Below are 18808 nucleotides of genomic sequence, written 5' to 3' on the forward strand. Positions count from 1 at the left end.
CAACAAATCAACAATTCATGGAACAAAGAATGTGCCAACCAGTAAAGCAATCAGAAAATTCACGACAAAATCTCCAAGAAACAAGTAAGACGAAAGATATCACCTCTAAAGAATCGATGAAACTGCAAGAATCAACAAGCACCCAAACCCTAGGATTGAAGAATAAACAGCGACAACGACCAAACAACCAAACAACTCCTTCAATCGCACAGAAACTCGAATGACGACGGCGACTACAACTACCAGAAAGACGACCCAGGAGCGGAAGCAAAGGATCATCGACCACCAATGTTAACCATGAGAGGCTCTGATACCATGATAACAATACTAAGAAGAGAAATCAAGAACTAGAGAGAGAAAGTACTCAAAAGAATATAGAGAGAGAGAGAGAATCGTATCTCAAATTTTTTATCTTTTTCTATATGTCATAATTACAAGACTCTTCACTATTTATATTTACACCTACAATAACTACCTCAAACCATATCCACTAATACACTGCCAAGTGTTACACTTTACAAACAACCTACAAACCTTATACTCTAACAACCACATCCTGAGCTCGACTCCGCCGTAGCACGATATTGTCCGCTTTGGGCCCCGACCACGCCCTCACAGTTTTGTTTATGGGAACTCACACGAGAACTTCCCAGTGGGTCACCCACCATGGGATTGCTCTCGCGCGAACTCGCTTAACTTCGGAGTTCCGATGGAACCCGAAGCCAATGAGCTCCCAAAATGCATAGTGCTAGGTAGAGATGGGAATATACATATAAGGCTTACAGGATCCACTCCCTTGGGCAATGTGGGATGTTACAAGATGGCCCAAGCCTGTGACTTGATGTCTGTAACCCATTGATTAACATTATAGTATTTACCCGACGGAGGCTCGTCGAGCAATGTTTCTGTTGGTTATTTTAATTATATCAAAAATTCAAAAATTATAATTATTTTATTTATTTTTAATATTTAACTGTTGTGTTTTATTTGAAAAATCATAATCCTTTTTTGAAGGGGCATGAAAAGTTCTTTAAATAAGAAAGCTCAAAAAGAAAACAAATAGGTTAAAAAATATTGTCTCCTTCACTTCTCACATCTGTCATTGTCAGCTTACATTCCTACAATTCTTGTTTTATAATTCTTGGACATTTGATCACTACTTGGCAATCCCGTCTGCCGTTGGCATGCATTAGACATCCTGTGAGGCTTTGAGTTTTATCTTGGAGTTGTAGGCACCACCATAACCTGCACGTGGGGAGGTGTCTACGGCTTTAGGGCAGCGATGTCACGCCTCTCTTCAGTTAACAAGCAAGACATTCTTATTCCTTTTTCCTCATTTAATTTTTCATAAGTCAAATAATGATTATACATTTAATTTGTTTATTTGATTATATAAATAGTTGGTATATTTCTACAATATATTTCTCAATCTAAAGCTGCACAGTGTGATAATATAATTGCAAATTTTTACAATATGTTTTCATTGTGATTTGAAAGCCCCAATAATTGTAGTTTTTCCTGTCGTTGAATTTTCTGGGAAAGGCTAATCCTGCCCTTCGTTTTTTTCATCTAAATATTAGTTGAACCTTTTACTCCTGTCTTTAATTATTTGGTTTTTAAAGTATTAATATAGTTGCAAAGAAGTGTGTTTATAATACTGCTTTCGTTGCATCTTTGATTCTCTGCATTTTTTTTCTTTTTTTTTACCAAAGCACTTTAATACTGCTTATCGGTCATTTATTTTTTGGGATTGATAATCCCTGTACAATTTAATTGCAATTAATTCTTAAATATTAAATTGTCGTCAATTTAAAGTACAATTGAATTGCTTTAATTATAAATTCTTGGAATAGACATGATTTGAATAAAATTGCATGTTAATATATATTAATTGTTTTTATGCTTTAATTAAAAGAAAAACTAATGAAAAGGGTTTGAAAACTTTGAGTTTTAATGATAAGGACAAAATAAAGGGTAGAGACGATAGTACCAGAATTGACCTTTTAGGGTAAAAATGTGGTTCTTCGTTAAAGTGAACAGTACCGAGAGTTTTTCATTAAAGTTCCCTTAATTAAATCTATGCGTAATTATCATTTTCAATTGATCTGCGATTATTATACAGTAATATATTTTATCCTAGACTTGTTAAACTTTTGAGTGACAATCTGTTTTAATTTCTCCAATATTATAGCAATCTAGACTTGTTAAACTTTTGAGTGACAATCTGCTTTAATTTCTCCAATATTATAGCAATATTATATCTCTCTCACTTGTTATTAGTCAGTATTACATAACAAATGGCAAGTCGAGAAGAAGCCAATAATGTTAAGCCTGGAAAATTTAGTGGCTACAATTTTCGTAGGTGGCAAAACAAATGAAATATTGGCTAACTGTCCTAGGACTTATCTCCGCCCTTGATGAAACTCAATCAAACAAAGATTCCTCTTTTGAGTCATCTTCTAAACTAACCCCTCAACTAATAGAATACCATTGGTACAACAGAATCTTAAGTGCCCTTTCTAATTACCTCTATGATGTGTATCATGCTACTACTCCCACCGCCAAAGAACTTTTAAAAACTTTAGAAGCGGAATATGGAATTGTAGATGCTGGGATGGATAGGTTCAAGGTCTCAAACTTTAATGGCTATAAGATGGTTGATAACAAGTCTGTGGGGGAACAAATACTTAAGCATCAGGAGCTATTAAGAGGAGTTGAAAAGAAAGAAACGAAGTTCAGTGAGGACTTTAAAGTCTCCTACCTTATTGATAAATTGCCTCAATCTTGGAATGACTTTGCTAGAACTCTAAGGCATAAACAAGGAGAGCTTACTTTGGTTCAAGTAATAAATTCAATTAGGGTCGAAGAGAAACATAGGTCAAGCCAAAAGAAGGAAATCGAAAAGCAAACAACTTATTAGTTAAGAATGACACCAACAAAAATGGTAAAATAAAAAACAAGTTCACCAGAAATAATAAGAAAAACTTCAAACCTAGGAGAATGAATTTTAAGTACAAATCACCCAACCAAGATAATAACTTCCAAAAGGCTAAGGATAAAGGAAGAGAGAAGGGGGTTTGCTTTGTTTGCGAAAGAACCAATCATATGGCTAAGGATTGCTTCTACAAGAAGACTGAGGAGAACAAGTCTAAGTCAAATCATATTGGTCCAAAAGCCCAAGTGAATATGTTGATGGAGCAACAATATTCTCAAACACATTTTAAGTATGATTCCATTGTCAATTTTACTTATGAAAATAAGGATTGGTGGGTAGACTTTGGAGCTAATGTACATGTCTGTTTTGATCGTCAATGTTTCAAAACCTACCATGAATCAGGTGGAGGACGTGTAACTCTAGGGAATGACTCAATGTTTCAAGTGCTTGGAATTGGAGACATTAAATTGAAGATGACATCTAGAAAGGTCTTAAATTTAAAGGATGTACGACATGACCTTGATATTAGAAGAAATGTAATTGGTGGATCATGTTTAGTAAAGAAATGTTATAAAGTTGTAATGGAATCAAATAAGGTTTTAATAACCAAGAATAATGTATTTATTGGAAAAGGTTTTATTAGTGAAGGATTATTTAAGTTAAGTGTTTCTTCCGAGTGCAATACTCTTCTTAAAGTTCTGAATGTTGAATCTAGTAATGTTTGGCATGAATAGTTGGGACATGTAAACTTGTTCAAAATTAAGAAAATGATGGATTTGGACCTAGTCCCAAAGTTAAATATGAATCTCACGCATGTGTGAAATTTGTGTACAAGCAAAACAACCCAGAAGCCTTTTAACTCCGTTGAAAGGAATACCCAAATTTTAGAGCATATACATCATGATGTTTGTGACTCAAATAGATCACCTACTAGAGCTGGTAATAAGTATTTTGTAATTTATAGATGATTGTTCAAAGTATTATTATGTTTATTTTATAAAGACCAAAGATGAAGAATTTGGTAAATTCAAGATTTACAAGACATAAGTGGAAAATCAATTAGAGAAAAGGATAAAGATACTTAGGTCTGATAAAGGTGGTGTGTACACTCTTACCGATCTTACTTCATTAAAGAGCATGGTATTATACGTGAAGTAACAACACCTTATTCTCCACAATCAAATGGAGTTGCAGAAAGAAAGAATAGAAACTTATTGAACATGGTGAATGCAATGCTTTTGAGTTCTGGATTACCTGAAAATTTGTGGGGGGGAAGCAATTTTGATTGCATGTTTTATATTAAATAGACTAATCATTAATGACAACACTACTACTCCATATGATATTTGGAAACAGAGAACTCCAAATCTTCAAGTCTTGAAAGTGTGGGGGTGTTTGGTTAATGTTGCGATCCCAGAACCTAAGAGAAAGAAGATATGACCTAAAACTATGGATACTGTTTTCTTAGGTTATGCTCATAATAGTAATGCCAATAGATTTCTTAACTTTGAAATAAATGAAATTTCGAATAACATTATATTGGAGTCAAGAATGCAACATATTTTGAAGACATGTCTCCTTTCAAGACTAGAACGCAAAAGCAAGTGGCAGATAAATCATGCACTAGTACTGACAAAGCCTCCACAAGTACTAGTCATCAAGTTACAAATGAAGAAGATCCTCTAGTAGAACTAAGAAGGAATAAGAGACCTAGAGTAGAGAGGATTTTTGGTGATGATTCTTATACCTTTTTAATTGAAGGTGATCTAACAACCTATAAAGAAGCCATGATCTCCACCAGTGCTCCATTTTGGAAAGAAGCTATCAATAGTGAAGTTGAGTCTATTTTACAAAATAACACTTGGGAATTAACAGATTTACCACCTAGTACTACACCAATTGGTTGCAAGTGGGTATTTAGGAAGAATCTAAAGCCTGATGGAAATACAGACAAGTACAAAGCTAGGCTAGTAGCCAAGGGATTTACTTAAAAGAAAGGAATTGATTATTTTGACACTTACTCTCATGTGTCTAGGATTACCACAATTAGAATCCTCATAGCTTTAGTTTTTATAAACAGTTTAGTAGTTCATCAAATGGATGTTAAAACAACATTTTTGAATGGAGATTTAGATGAAGAAATTTACATGAAGCAACCCACATGATATATAGTGAAATGCCAAGAACATAAAGTGTGTAAGTTGGTTAAATTGTTATAAGGACTCAAGCAAGCTCCTAACCAATGGCATGAAAAGTTTGATAAAGTCATTTTAGAATATGATTTTTGAAATTAATGAGCATGAAAAGTGTGTCTACTATGATGAATGCAATGGACAATGTGTATTTTATGTCTTGACGTTGATGATATATTATTTGGAACAAGTTTGGAAATTGTGAAATATGTTAAGTCTTATCTATCAAGGAAGTTTGATATGAAAGATCTAGGAGAAGACAATATTATTTTGGGAAATGAAAGTAGAAAGAACACAAGCATGTTTTATTATAAATCAAGCTAGTTCAATTGAGAAAATGCTCAAGAAGTTCAATTTTTTTAATTGCAATCCTGTCTCGACACCATATAAACCAAGTGCATGCTTACTTAAAAATAGTGGTGAACCCATGTCTCAACTCCAGTATTCTCAAATGATTAGGTCTTTGATGTATATAGCATATAAAACTAGACCCTGTATAGCTTATGCAGTTGTAAGACTAAGTAGATACACTCATAATCCAAGTAAAGAACACTGGAATGCTTTAAGGTGGAGTATCTAAGAGGAACTTTGGATTATTCTATAAACTATAAGGGATTTCCTTATGCAGTAGAAAGGTACATTGATGCAAATTGGATCATAGATAACTCCAAAGTGAAATCTACTTCAGGATATGTATTATTATTGGGAGGAGCAGCTATATCTTGGGGATTAGGTTATTCTCTAATAACACTCTTGAAAATCAAGATTAAGTGCATGGCCATAATTAGTGTTAACCCACGCCAAGTTTTTGATCTATTCTGTGTGTGTCATATGTTGTAATCTAAATTAGAGAAATCTAGTTCAAGGCTTGGTTCACTATGATTCCTTCAGGTGAAAACTATGAACACTAAGTGTAGGTTCAAGCCCAAAAGACAACTACACCCATTGCATGATATACAAATTGCCCAAACTTCTATTTCTTCAAATGTGTCTATTTTATTCCTCATAGAGTTTTGAATCTTGTGGGGGATTGTTGGATATTTTAATTATTTTAATTATATTTTATTTTAAAGATTCAAAATTTATTATTATTTTATTTATTTTTAATATTTTAGAGTGATGTTTTATTTGAAGAGTCATAATCCTTTTCTGAAAAAGTAGGAAAAGTTCTTTAAACAAGAAACCTCAGACAAAAAAAAAAATACATGAAAAAACTATTGTCTCCTTCACTTGTCACATCTCTGTCATCATCAATTATATTCCTACAATTCATGTTTTAGAATTCTTGGGCAATTGATCACTATTTGGCAATCCTGTCTGCCGTTGTCATGCGTAATAGATCAAACATCCTATGAGGCTTTGGGTTGTATCTTGGAGTTGTAGGCACAACCATAACTTGCACGTAGGGAGGCGTTTATGGCTTTAGGGCAGCAACATCACGTCTTTCTTCAGATCATAGGCTATGTATTCTTATTCCTTTTCCTCATTTAAATTTTCGTAAGTTTGATAGTGATTATACATTTAATTTGTTATATTTGATTATATAAATAGTTGGTATATTTTTGTAATATATTTCACAATTTCTATGTCATTTGATTCACATGCCACTGGGTAACTGTGACACTTTGGAAATAGAAGTCTTGAACTTTTGACGAATATGTGTTTACCCGAAGGATCTCCGTCGAGGAAGTTTCTGTCAGTAGATTCCCAACACATGTGTTTATATTTATGTGACAACTTGTAAATTTCAATTGCAGCTTTTGATGACCGTTAAAACTCTAAACCGAAGAAATTTTGTCGGGTAAGCAACATTAAAGTTCATTTCCCACACTTAGGTATATTTGGGACACTTCGAAGGGTGTATATTTGACCAAATATTATCAATAAATTCTACTTACAGTTACAATTTTGTGTGTGTGTAAAATATCATCAAAATATAAATTCTTCAATATTTACCATTTTTATGTTACGATGTTCCCTATTCTTTTCGAATTAGATGTCATAACACGAATAAATTTGGTAAAACTAGTTTCCACAAATATGTTTCCCCTTTCATTAAGTAAAATGCAAATTTCCGTGAACAAAAACTCAACCATATGGTTTACAACTTTACAAACTATTTCAAATTACTGAAAATATATAAAAGTTTACATAATAATATAATATCACCCAATCCTCTGATTATTGAACAATATGGTTTACAACTTAAAAATCAGGCAGAAATGCTCGGATTCCTAACCATGAGAAATGCTCGGATTGCTAATGCTGCTTTCTTATAAACTTACGTTGAGGGTTTAGGATGGGAGGAGGTGGTGGAGGAAAATGAATGAATGGATATGGATGAGAAAAATAAAGTGGAAGCACGGACTTATATATTGCGATTGAGAGTTTAACTGACGAACTACTCTGTCGGGTAACTACAAACACGAGAAGGGTAATGTTTGGGCGGTGGGCTTTTTTGACACATGGCAAATGGACTTTTGACCACCTTGAGAAAAGTTTCTCGACAAACTACTCCGTTGGATAAATCATTCTACCACAATGACACATTTGTTAGTTGGTCAAAATTTTTCCTCCTTGGCGCCAAAATTTTACCTGGCGAATTGTCTCTTCACCTACGAACTATGTTCATCATGTGCGAGCTTTCAGTCAACCTAGTTTTCTGACTAATATTGCACTAACACTGGCGATGTCCGTCGTGTAAGATAGCTTTAACTGACAAAATTGTTTCCATCGCTTAAAATTTGGTAGGGCAAGCTAAAATTTATGGTGTTGACATATTAAAACAAGATATGCCGTTTGTTTGAGCACATTGAGGAATTCGGTTTTTCAAAAGTACAAGACTATTGAGGAATTTGGTTTAAAATGTTTGAAATGGGAGAAGCATGAGTGGAAGGTAAAAGTTTTATTTTAGTAATATTGTCTTTTGATGGTTAATGTATTATTTACTTGCATGTAGATGCATGATGTGAGATAGTTGGGTTTTAGTTTTGCTTTCTTTTTCATGTAGAAACAAAGTGCGCAAAATGCGTGGAATAGGGAGTAGTCCACAATTGTGTACACAACATGTTCAGTTTCAATGATAACATATAGAAAAGATGAGGTAAAATGCTATATTTATGCTTTGTTTTCACACAATCGTTTTTGCATATTTAAAATTTATTTAACGAACTTTATATTTTAAAATCTTAATAGCTTGTTCGTACTAGAATTAAACCTAACCCGATTGATTGTTCCAAAATATTCCACTAAATAACTTTATGCATGTGTGTTGTCGCACTCTTTTATTAGATGTTATTGTGTGTATAACGTATGCTTATATATTACAATTTTATTGAAGAAAAAAATGGACAGTAAAAGGACTATTGCAATGGAAGGATAAAATGACGTAAGTGATTCGGTTATATACAAGAAGGTGATTGGTGAGCCAAGTCGTGGTCCTCTTCTTGGTGTAGGTGCTAGCTTTAAACAATCTACGATAGTATTCTCTTTCAAATGAGATTTGAATTTATGATTAAGTCGTTACAACCTCTTGATGCCACCTTCTGGCATAACTGTATACTGTAAGTAAACACTTTAATAAATCTAAAACAAAAACATGACAAGAAACAGGGCGACATAAGATGGACTATATATACATCAAGTTGGAGATGGAGGGAGATTTTGAAATCCCTATTGATGTTATTAACGATGTAATTTTCATTTGACATTGAATTTCATTATATTTATCGGGAACAAACTTTGTGGCAAATTCCCTGGTTTGGATCTAGAGAAATTCTTTTGGTTTCGGTCTAAAGAATTGTGATTTGAGACGTAAGTATCATTGATGCTCTTGATGATGTTTTGAGACAGACCTTGGTGTCATGCAGGAATGCATTACTACGATTAATTAAGCTAATGATATATTTTTTTTAAACGAATGATATTATTTATACTAAAGGGTGGGGGAGTGGGTTAAGTCTCGCAATGAGCTAGTAATAATGTGATTCAAATTCGCATTTGGCGAGAATCGAACCTAAAACCTCTTACTTACAAATGCATAGGAATACCATGGATTTGTAGAAAAATATGTGTTGTGGAAATTAATAAAAATAATATTTTATTATGCACGTGAATTGAGATTAAGGGACCAACGAAAAATGCAATAAAATAAAATAAAACCGCATGGGGTACAGTAAAAATTCATATGTGAAAGTTGGATGGAACACAAGATGATATTTTGAACGGCGCTTGGCTATGAGTACTATATCTGTGGATATAATCTCAACAAAACAATGTTCCATCGATGTATCTTATAACATGCATACAAATATATAAGAGAAAATGGAACTTAATTTACGCTCAACTCACTTGATTGGAACAATACTTTCCACATAAATAACAGCTTGGAAATCTCTAACCTCATTGAGAATAGGAAGAATATAAAGATAGTTGAGATTTTTGGCACTAGAATTATAAGAGGTGACTCTTCCATCGCATGAAACCATAAGAAGCTCATCACTTTTCCAAAAGGCCAATGGATTCTCATTGATGCCTTTTAAAGGTCCAATGATTAGGAGTTTTGTCCATGAACTCTTAACTCTGTCATAGTCATCCATTACCCATATTTCACATAATGTCAAATCCTCATTATTTGGATCATAACAACAGCAAAACGAAGCAATGAATTCATTACACAGAAAGATATTATAAAATTTCACTTGTCAAAAGATTATGTAATTCAGAATAGCTTAGTCTGTAAGAAAAGTCTGTAAGCAAAGTCTGTAGTATATATAGTCTTGTACTGTTACATTGGAGGTTAATGAAAAATATACAGAAAGATTTCCCTCTCTTTCTCTCTCTTGTTCTTCAGTCTATATTTCTTTCTCTCTTTCTAAATTCCTTATAGTTTTGATTTGTGATCTTCATCCCTGCTCATTTGATATGGTATCTTCGCCGGTTATGGAATTCTCTCTTCGATCCTGTTCATCTGCTGTTTCCGCATTCTAGTTATCTCCAATCTGGTATGAATTTTTGGTGTTCTTGATTGATTACGATCTTCTTCTTTGAGCAATTGTGAAATTGGTGTATCTTGGAAGTGTGCGCACCAAGTGTTCGACGTATTGTGTGATTGAAAGTCTTCGTCATTCTTTTGCAACTCTCTCTACAATCTGTTCTTCTTTCTTCTTTCTTCTTTACTTCAAGATTCAGTATACTTTGAAACCCTAATTTCTGGTTTTTTCTCAAGAATTGTGAAATCATGGTGACTGCTGCTCAATTACAGATTGTGCAATCGCCTATTACTAGTTTAATTTCTACTGTGTCGAATTCTGTGACTGTTAAGCTTGATGATACAAACTATCTTGTTTGGAGTTATCAAATGGTTCTTCTTCTTGAAAGTCATGGCATACTTGGCTTTGTTGATGGCACAAGATGTTGTCCATCTCGCTTTGATGCCAGTTCTGATAAGGAAGGTGTTGAAACTGAGGCCTTTCAGATCTGGAAAATGCATGATCGTGCGTTAATGCAATTACTCATTGCCACTTTGTCTCCAACTGCCATGTCTTGTATCATTGGCTGCACTAATTCTCATGAAATGTGGCAAAACTTAAAGGATAGGTTTTCTACTATCACAAAGGCTTGTATCTTTCAGTTGAAAACCGAATTACAAAATATTAAGAAAGGATATGAGTCAGTCTCTCAGTGCTTGCAAAGGATCAAAGATGCTAGAGATCATCTGTCTGCAGCTGGTGTTGTTTTTGATGATGATGATATTGTCATTCTAGCTCTTAAAGGATTACCTGCAGAATACAATACTTTTAGGACAGTAATTAGGGGCAGGGAAGATGTTATTACGCTCAAAGATTTTCGAGCACAACTAATTGCAGAAGAAGCCATTGTTGAAGCTCCTACCACTACTAATTCATTCATGTCTGCGATGATGGCAAAAGATAAGGGCAAACTTTTGATGCTTGATGAAGGGTCATTAAATCAAGATCGTTCTTTTCAGTCTAATAGTTCTCAATTTTCGTCTGGGGTTCATGGCAGCTCTTCTTCTCAGTGTGGCACCAATGGAGGCTGTCTTCACAGTGCTGGGCATTATAATTCTGGTGGTTCTAATGGTAATAGCAACTCTTTTAATCCAAGAGGCTATAGGAGTTCCAATTACAGAGGCCGAGCAAGGGGGAGAAATCAATATGGCAATCATCCTTGATTCTCTAACAATGGTTCTCCTAATGGTGGTGCTGGTATTCTTGGTCCAGCAAGGGGTCAACCACATATTTCCACTTGTCCTGATCATAGTTATGATGTTCCAGTTTGTTAAATCTGTAACAAACGAGGACACATTGCTGCTGATTGCTTTCAAAGACACTCCTCTACAACAGTGACTTCTTCTCCTGTTCAGTGTCAAATATATGGCAAGTTTGGGCATTCCGCAATACAGTGCTATCACAGAGCCAATTACTCTTATCAAGGGAGATCTCCATCTTCAAATCTTACTGCCATGCATGCCAATTATCAGCCCTCTTCTCCCCAGGAACAATTTTGGGTTGCTGATACAAGAGCAACTTCTCACATGACTTATGATCTTGCCTCTCTAAACACTGTAGCTCCTTTTACTGGCACTGATACAATCACTACTGCTAGTGGTTCAGGTTTGACCATCTCTCATGTTGGTTTTTCCACTTTATATGCTCCCAAATATGCTTTTCAATTAAAGAAAATATTGCATGTTCCAAAATTATCTCAACATCTCCTATCCATTTATCGGCTGTGTAAGGACAACAAATGTCGTTTTATTTGTGATGAATTTTGTTTCTAGATTCAGGAAAAGATCACAGGGAAGGTACTTCTTCAGGGACTATGTAGAGGTGGCTTATATCTCATACCCTTTTACATACCACAGACCATTCTCAATCAAGTTGTCAAAGCTCCTGCACCTCACTTGTCCAAGCAGCAACTTTGCTTTCTTGGACATCAAGTCAAGTCCAATTTATGGCACCAGAGATTAGGACACCCTTCCAATGTTGTAGTTTCTGCAATGTTACATCAGTCATAGGTGCCTTTTTCTTTGGACCATTCAAAACGTGTCTGTATTTCTTGTTTAGAAGGGAAGTTTACTAAACTTCCATTTCCATATCCAGCAAATAAAACTGTTCATCCCTTAGAATTCATACATAGTGATGTATGGGGACCTTCACCTGTCATGTCTATTGAAGGGTTTAGGTTCTATGTCAGCTTTGTCGATGAATGTACCAGGTTTACCTGGATATTTCCTTTAATGAATAAAAGTGAGGTATTCAAAGTGTTTGTGCAGTTTTATGCCTATATACTTGCCCAGTTTTCTATCTCTATTTAAAAATTTCAAAGCGATGGTGGAGGTGAATATTCTAGCAACCAATTTAAATAATTTTTGCTTGAAAAAGGAATTTCTCACAAAAAATCATGTCCTTATACACCTGAGCAGAATGGCCTTGCTGAGAGAAAGCATAGGCACATTGTTGAGACTGCCATTACCCTACTTCAAACTGCCAAACTGTCATCTCCATTCTGGTTTCATGCTTGTGCTACTTCTGTTTATTTAATTAACAGAATGCCACGCCAAACCCTGTCTATGCAGTCTCCTTATACCTATTTGTTTGGTAAACCACCAGTTTTAACACATTTAAAGGTTTTTGGGTGTTCTTGTTTTCCTCTTCTCCGGCAACATAACTCTCACAAATTACAATCTAAAACTGCTCAATGTGTTTTTCTAGGCTATGCTGGTCAATACAAGGGTTATATATGTTATAATCCTCTTTTGGGCAGACTTTATGTGTCTAGGCATGTCTTATTTGATGAGTCTAGTTTTCCATCTCCTACTTTGCCATTAGTTAAACCTGTTTCACAGAGTCTTACATCTTCTCCACCGTCTGTTACACCTGCACAGGTTACCATTCACAACACCATTATTCCTTATACATCTTTATCACCATTATCATCCACATCACCTTTCTCCTCAACCCTTAGTGCCTCAGCATCTTTAACTTCAACTCCTAGTGCCTCAGAATTTTTGCAAACACTTCCTAGTGCCTCAGAGTCTTTGAGCACCTCTAATCCTATTCCAATGCCACCTGTTGCTACTACACAGTCACATTTCCATGTGGATCCTGATTTTCTACCTGAAAGTCTCCATGTTGTTCATCCGATTCCTTCAGTTAACTTACACCCTATGCAAACTCGGTCTGAAAGTGGGATATCCAAGAGAAAAGCTTTTGCAGTTTCTGTTGCTTCTAAGGATACTTCTCTTATTGAACCAAGTTCATTCAAATCTGCCTGTAAAGTAGTAGAGTGGTAGTCTGCTATGCAAGAAGAGATTAATTCTCTTCATGCTCAACAAACCTGGACCCTAGTTCCTCTTCCTCCAGAGAAGAATTTGGTTGGCTGCAAGTGGGTTTACAGGTTTAAAAAGAATCCTGATGGTTCCATCGCTCGACATAAGGCTCGGTTAGTTGCCAAAGGGTATAGCCAAGAGAAGGGTATTGATTATAATGAGACATTTAGCCCCATAGTCAAACCCACTACTGTCAGGTTAATCTTAGCACTTGCTGCACATTTCAGTGACCTTTGAGACAATTAGATGTCAATAATGCCTTTCTCCATGGTGTTCTTAATGAAGAAGTGTACATGGCTCAACCTTCGGGCTTTGTTAGTACTGCATATCCTTCCACTTATGTCTGCAAGTTGCACAAATCATTGTATGGGTTAAAACAGGCTCCTAGAGCCTGGAATGAGAAGTTTACTAGTTTTCTACCTGGCTTGGGGTTCAAGGCTTCTTTTGCAGATCCATCCTTGTTTGTTCAGACTTCTTTGCTTGGTATAGTAGTCTTGTTGCTTTATGTTGATGATATCATCATAACTGGCAGTCATTCCTCTCTTATTTCTGATGTTATATTGGCTCTTACTAAGGAATTTGACATGAAGGACTTGGGTCAACTGCATTATTTTCTGGGTTTGCAAATTTCATATCAGTCTTCTAGGCTCTTTGTTTCACAGTCCAAATATACTCAAGATTTGTTGCACAAAGTGGATATGCAGGACTCCAAATCATGTGTGACTCCATGTCTTCCCTCTCATAGGTTGATTAAGAATGATGGCAAGCCTTACAAACATCCAGAACAATACAGAAGCATTGTTGGTGCTTTGCAGTATCTGACATTCACCAAACCAGATATTGCATTTGTTGTCAATCAATGTTGTCAGTTTATGCAGCAACCTATGAAATGTCATGTTGTTGCAGTTAAGCGGATTTTGCGATATCTTAGTGGCACAATCACCTATGGTATTCATTTTCAGCCTGGAAAATTGAATCTTCAAGCCTATAGTGACGCTGATTGGGCTGGAGACCCTAATGATCACATGTCCACTTCTGGTTATGTAGTCTATCTTGGTTCCAGTCCTATCTCTTGGGCTTCGAAGAAGCAACACATCGTGTTCAGATCTTCTACTGAAGCAGAATATAGGGCTTTAGCTATTGCTGCTGCCGAGCTATCTTGGATTCGACAACTTCTTTGTGATCTTCAAGTTCCTTTGTTTACAGCCTCTCTGATCTACTGTGATAGTATTTCAACTATTGCTTTATCCTCCAATCCTGTTTTCCACTCTCGAGTTAAACACATTGAGATTGACTACCATTTTGTTCGGGAAAGAGTCATCCGAGGGGATCTCCATGTGCAACATGTCTCATCCAAAGAGTAATTTGCTGATATTCTAACAAAGGGTTTTTCTAATTCATTGTTTGTTCATCATTGTTCCAATTTCATGCTTAGTTCCCATAAGCATGAGCTTGAGGGGGGATGTAAAGATATAAAGAACTTAGTGCAAGTCTCAGATGGTGACACTTGTCAAAATATTATGTAATTCAGAATAGCTTAGTCCGTAAGAAAAGTCTGTAAGCAAAGTCTGTAGTATATATAGTCTTGTACTGTTACATTGGAGGTTAATGAAAAATATACAGAAAGATTTCCCTCTCTTTCTCTCTCTTGTTCTTCAGTCTATATTTCTTTCTCTCTCTCTAAATTCCTTACAATTTTGATCTGTGATCTTCATCCCTGCTCATTTGATAATATTTAGGTCCTTAAAATCATAATGAAGGTTGTGCTCATCACTATAATTGGAAAGATTCATCATGGACCATAAATTTTCATATTTCCAACTCTGGTCCGGGAAAACGTGCATCTGAGTACGGTTGAGAAGGATACAAGTGGAGGATGAGAGTTTGTTGTCCACGGAATTGTTGAGGTATTTGGCCACAAAACTTGGACTATCGATGAGAGTGCACCAAGACTTGCGTATGCATTTGAATCACATCAGAGACTTGGGCAGCAACCTAGACAGGATTTCGACCACCCTATCTTCAGAAGTTTCACTGTCATGCACCTGGGACATTCTAGCAGTTTTGTTCAACTTGAATTCTTCACATGTATATATACACAGAAAAGAACACCACCAGTTTGAGAGCCAAACTAAATCAAACTCCAAGTCCCTAAGGCCTAGTAGATCGAGATTCAATTACTAAGCATAGTACCACATAAGATGCTAAAATTCAACAATACCAAGTTCCACAACCACAACCCTGTTAGTTTCGAGTTTTATGGGGAATCATACGTTCAAATTTTACTATTTTTAATATTTTTTTTAACTTGATACAAAAGTAACCATTCAAATTTTACTGTTTAATTCTACATTAAATGATGAAATTAAGAAAAAATAAATTAGAGATGCGAACCTAATTTATCCTCTTAGATATTGGTAGTAAACGGATTTTTAATGTTTTCTTTCTCAAAAACCATTTTTGAGAATAAATACTAAAAGCATTCCTAAATTGGTTTTACAAATTTGTTTTTCAAAAATTGTTTTGTAAAACGTTACAGAAGGGACCCTTACTTTAGGCATAGACTTTTGATGCATATTTTAAAGAATCTATTGTATAATTCGCAATGTTCTAAAAATCGGCTTAGGTGCCGCCTAGGTGCTAGGCGTAGGTGTGTCGATCTGATTAGGTCCAAATCGTTAAGAAAAATTGGGGAGCTGTTAGGCATCCGCCTAGGCGCTCTTAGGCGGCCTGGGCGGTCTAGGCGGAGTGAAATGGTTTCTTGGGAAGAAATTTTGCTTCGACTCCCTCTCTGTGCACCACGACTTTCTTAGCTGCCGCGACTCCCTCTCTCTGAAATCCATCGAAGAAGAGGAACTTACAGCTCAAAATAGAAGAAGAGGAAACAAAAAAAAAAGGGGAATTTACAAAGGGAAAACAGAAAAAAAAAAAAAAAAAAAAAAAAAAAGAAGAAGAGGAAACGGAAAGAAGGTCCATCAATTATTAGAGAAGGAAAGTCGAGATTTGTGACCAGGAAGTGACATGCGGAGAGACCTCCTTGAAGGAGCCAAAGAAGAATCTAGAGAGAGAGAGATAAGGAAATAAGAAAAACTTGGGAAAAAGTAAAGTGGGAGAGAGGTTTGGTTGGATTGGGAAAGGGATAAAGAGGTCAGAGGAGAGAGGCGGGAGGATTGAGAGAGAGAGAGAGAGAGAGAGTATAAGGAGAAGGAGAGGAATTGAGAAGAGGGAGTGAGGCGTGAAGATTGAGGAGAGGAAGTGTAAAGGGACACGAAAATCTATTTTTTATTTAAATATATTAAACTAGAAGGCACAAAAACATTAATAGTGTCTTTGTAAATTAATAATATATATATATATATATATCGGACATTGAAGGACACATGCAGGCTGGATGGACCCAAATGCACAAAAGTCATGTTTTTCGAGGCGTCAAAATGGTCTCCTTCGTTTGGGAGCCTCTAGGCTGATGTAATGGGGAAGGATGCATGCACCTCTTCATGATTTCTGATCTCAACTTTCAAATAAAATCATAAATAAAAGAGAGAGGATTTTGGGGATGGTACCAATGTGCGTAGTTTGGTTAGGGGATGCCTGGCATGATTTCCTAGTAATTTTATTATGAACCACCCAACCCACTACATGGGATTTTTGCTTTTATTTTTAAAAAATTAGATATAATCATTTAAAATATCTTAAGTTATATGACATATATGCTTAATGTATTTTTAAATTTTGGACTTATTTGATTCTCTTTTTGTCTTTCATCATTCTTTTATTATCTTATTCATGGATTTCATACAGTTATAATTTTATTTTTTATGTGTCAATATGCACTTATTTACAAGATATGCAAGAAATTTACCTAAATCCGCCAAGGCTGCCTAGGTGCCGGCCTAGATCCCGCCTAGCAGCCTAGGCATTAGGCGCTAGCCCGCTGCCGAACTAGTGCCTAGCGTTTTTTAGAACCTTGATAATTTGATCTAGACCACTTGACCAATCTCATCCACTTGAAAATTTGTGTAAAAGTTGGTAATTCTATATTTCTGTACATAATAGACTAAAAAGTTAAAATAAAATAATGTAAACACACCTTACAGAAAATGCAAGGTTAATATATGATCTAGAAACAAGTATATGTTTCTGTTATCGTGGTACATCATATCTATGTTAGAATTCTATTTTTGTTTTTTGACAAACGATAGTGTTAATGGAATAAATTGTTAAATATTAGGGGCGTGAGGATTGAACTTGCACCAAGGGAGCATATGAAGTATTCCGTTCCGCCACTGTAGTAAGTGTCATCTACTTTGTTTTAGTATTAATAAACACACACATTATTGTTGTCGAGTAACCAAAAAAATAAAGAAATATATAAGGTGTGCGTGATATTAAAACTGGTTTATGAAATTCAGTTCCGTTTTTGTTTTTCTTGATGTACAATTTTCATTATAACTTTGAAAATAAGTGAGACCAATTATCATTGGTGTGTTGACCTTGTAGCAAAAATGTAGTGAAACATTTTCTTGAATTCATTCTTCGTATATATAAGATGGACTATAGATACATCACCATAGAGGTGGAGGGAGATATAGAAGTCCTTATAGATTTTGTATTAAGGTGCCATCTTAATTCCTTGGTGGACAACATTAAGAAGTTGGCTTGTAGATTTCAAGACTCGTCATATTTATCGGGAACAGACTTTGTAATAAATACTCTTGGTTGATGATGTGTTCTTCGTGTAAGATCGTTTGGTGGCGAACTCTTCCTAATGAGGCAAGATAAACTTGACTGCGGGACTATTTCAATTTAAGTTACGTAAGAGACTTTTTCTTGTAATTATTTTTCCTTGTAAATTTTAAAGCTTGGCTTTCTCAAAACTAATTTGAAAAATCATAGAGTTGACTTGTGGAATTTTATTCACTATTGATGAAAATGCCCTCATTAATTGGCGAGGCCCATATTTATTTCACAGGTAGTTCGATCGAATTAGAAGCCATGATCTACTGACTGCAACTACTGCAAGCTCAACTACCATGGCAAGGAAGATAAATGTGGGACTATGATTTTCTAGGACCAGAGTAAGTCTGATCCGAATATAGTTACCTCAGGCTGATCCGAATACAATTACCTCAGAAGTTTGATCATGCACTCACTAGCTCTGGGTGGAGCTATATCAAACGGAGCAGCAGTGTTACCATCACTCTACTCCAGGGCACTAGGTGGAGTCCTAACGACTAAGCTGGATAACCATGCTTGTTCCGCAAGACACGCGATCTGATCCGGATATGGACATAATTAGATGCTACTCCGAGTTCTTACAATCTAGGA

At 35.5% G+C, this 18808-nt stretch overlaps 1 pseudogene; it reads right to left on the reverse strand.

The window, feature by feature from the left end:
* Window positions 1-15619, reverse strand: part of LOC126609803 (F-box/kelch-repeat protein At3g23880-like) — a 100856-nt pseudogene extending 85237 nt beyond the window's left edge.
* Window positions 15620-18808: the final 3189 nt, after the last annotated feature.

The sequence above is a fragment of the Malus sylvestris genome, chromosome 17 (genome assembly GCF_916048215.2).
Source record: "Malus sylvestris chromosome 17, drMalSylv7.2, whole genome shotgun sequence".
Taxonomy (NCBI): Eukaryota; Viridiplantae; Streptophyta; class Magnoliopsida; order Rosales; family Rosaceae; genus Malus; species Malus sylvestris.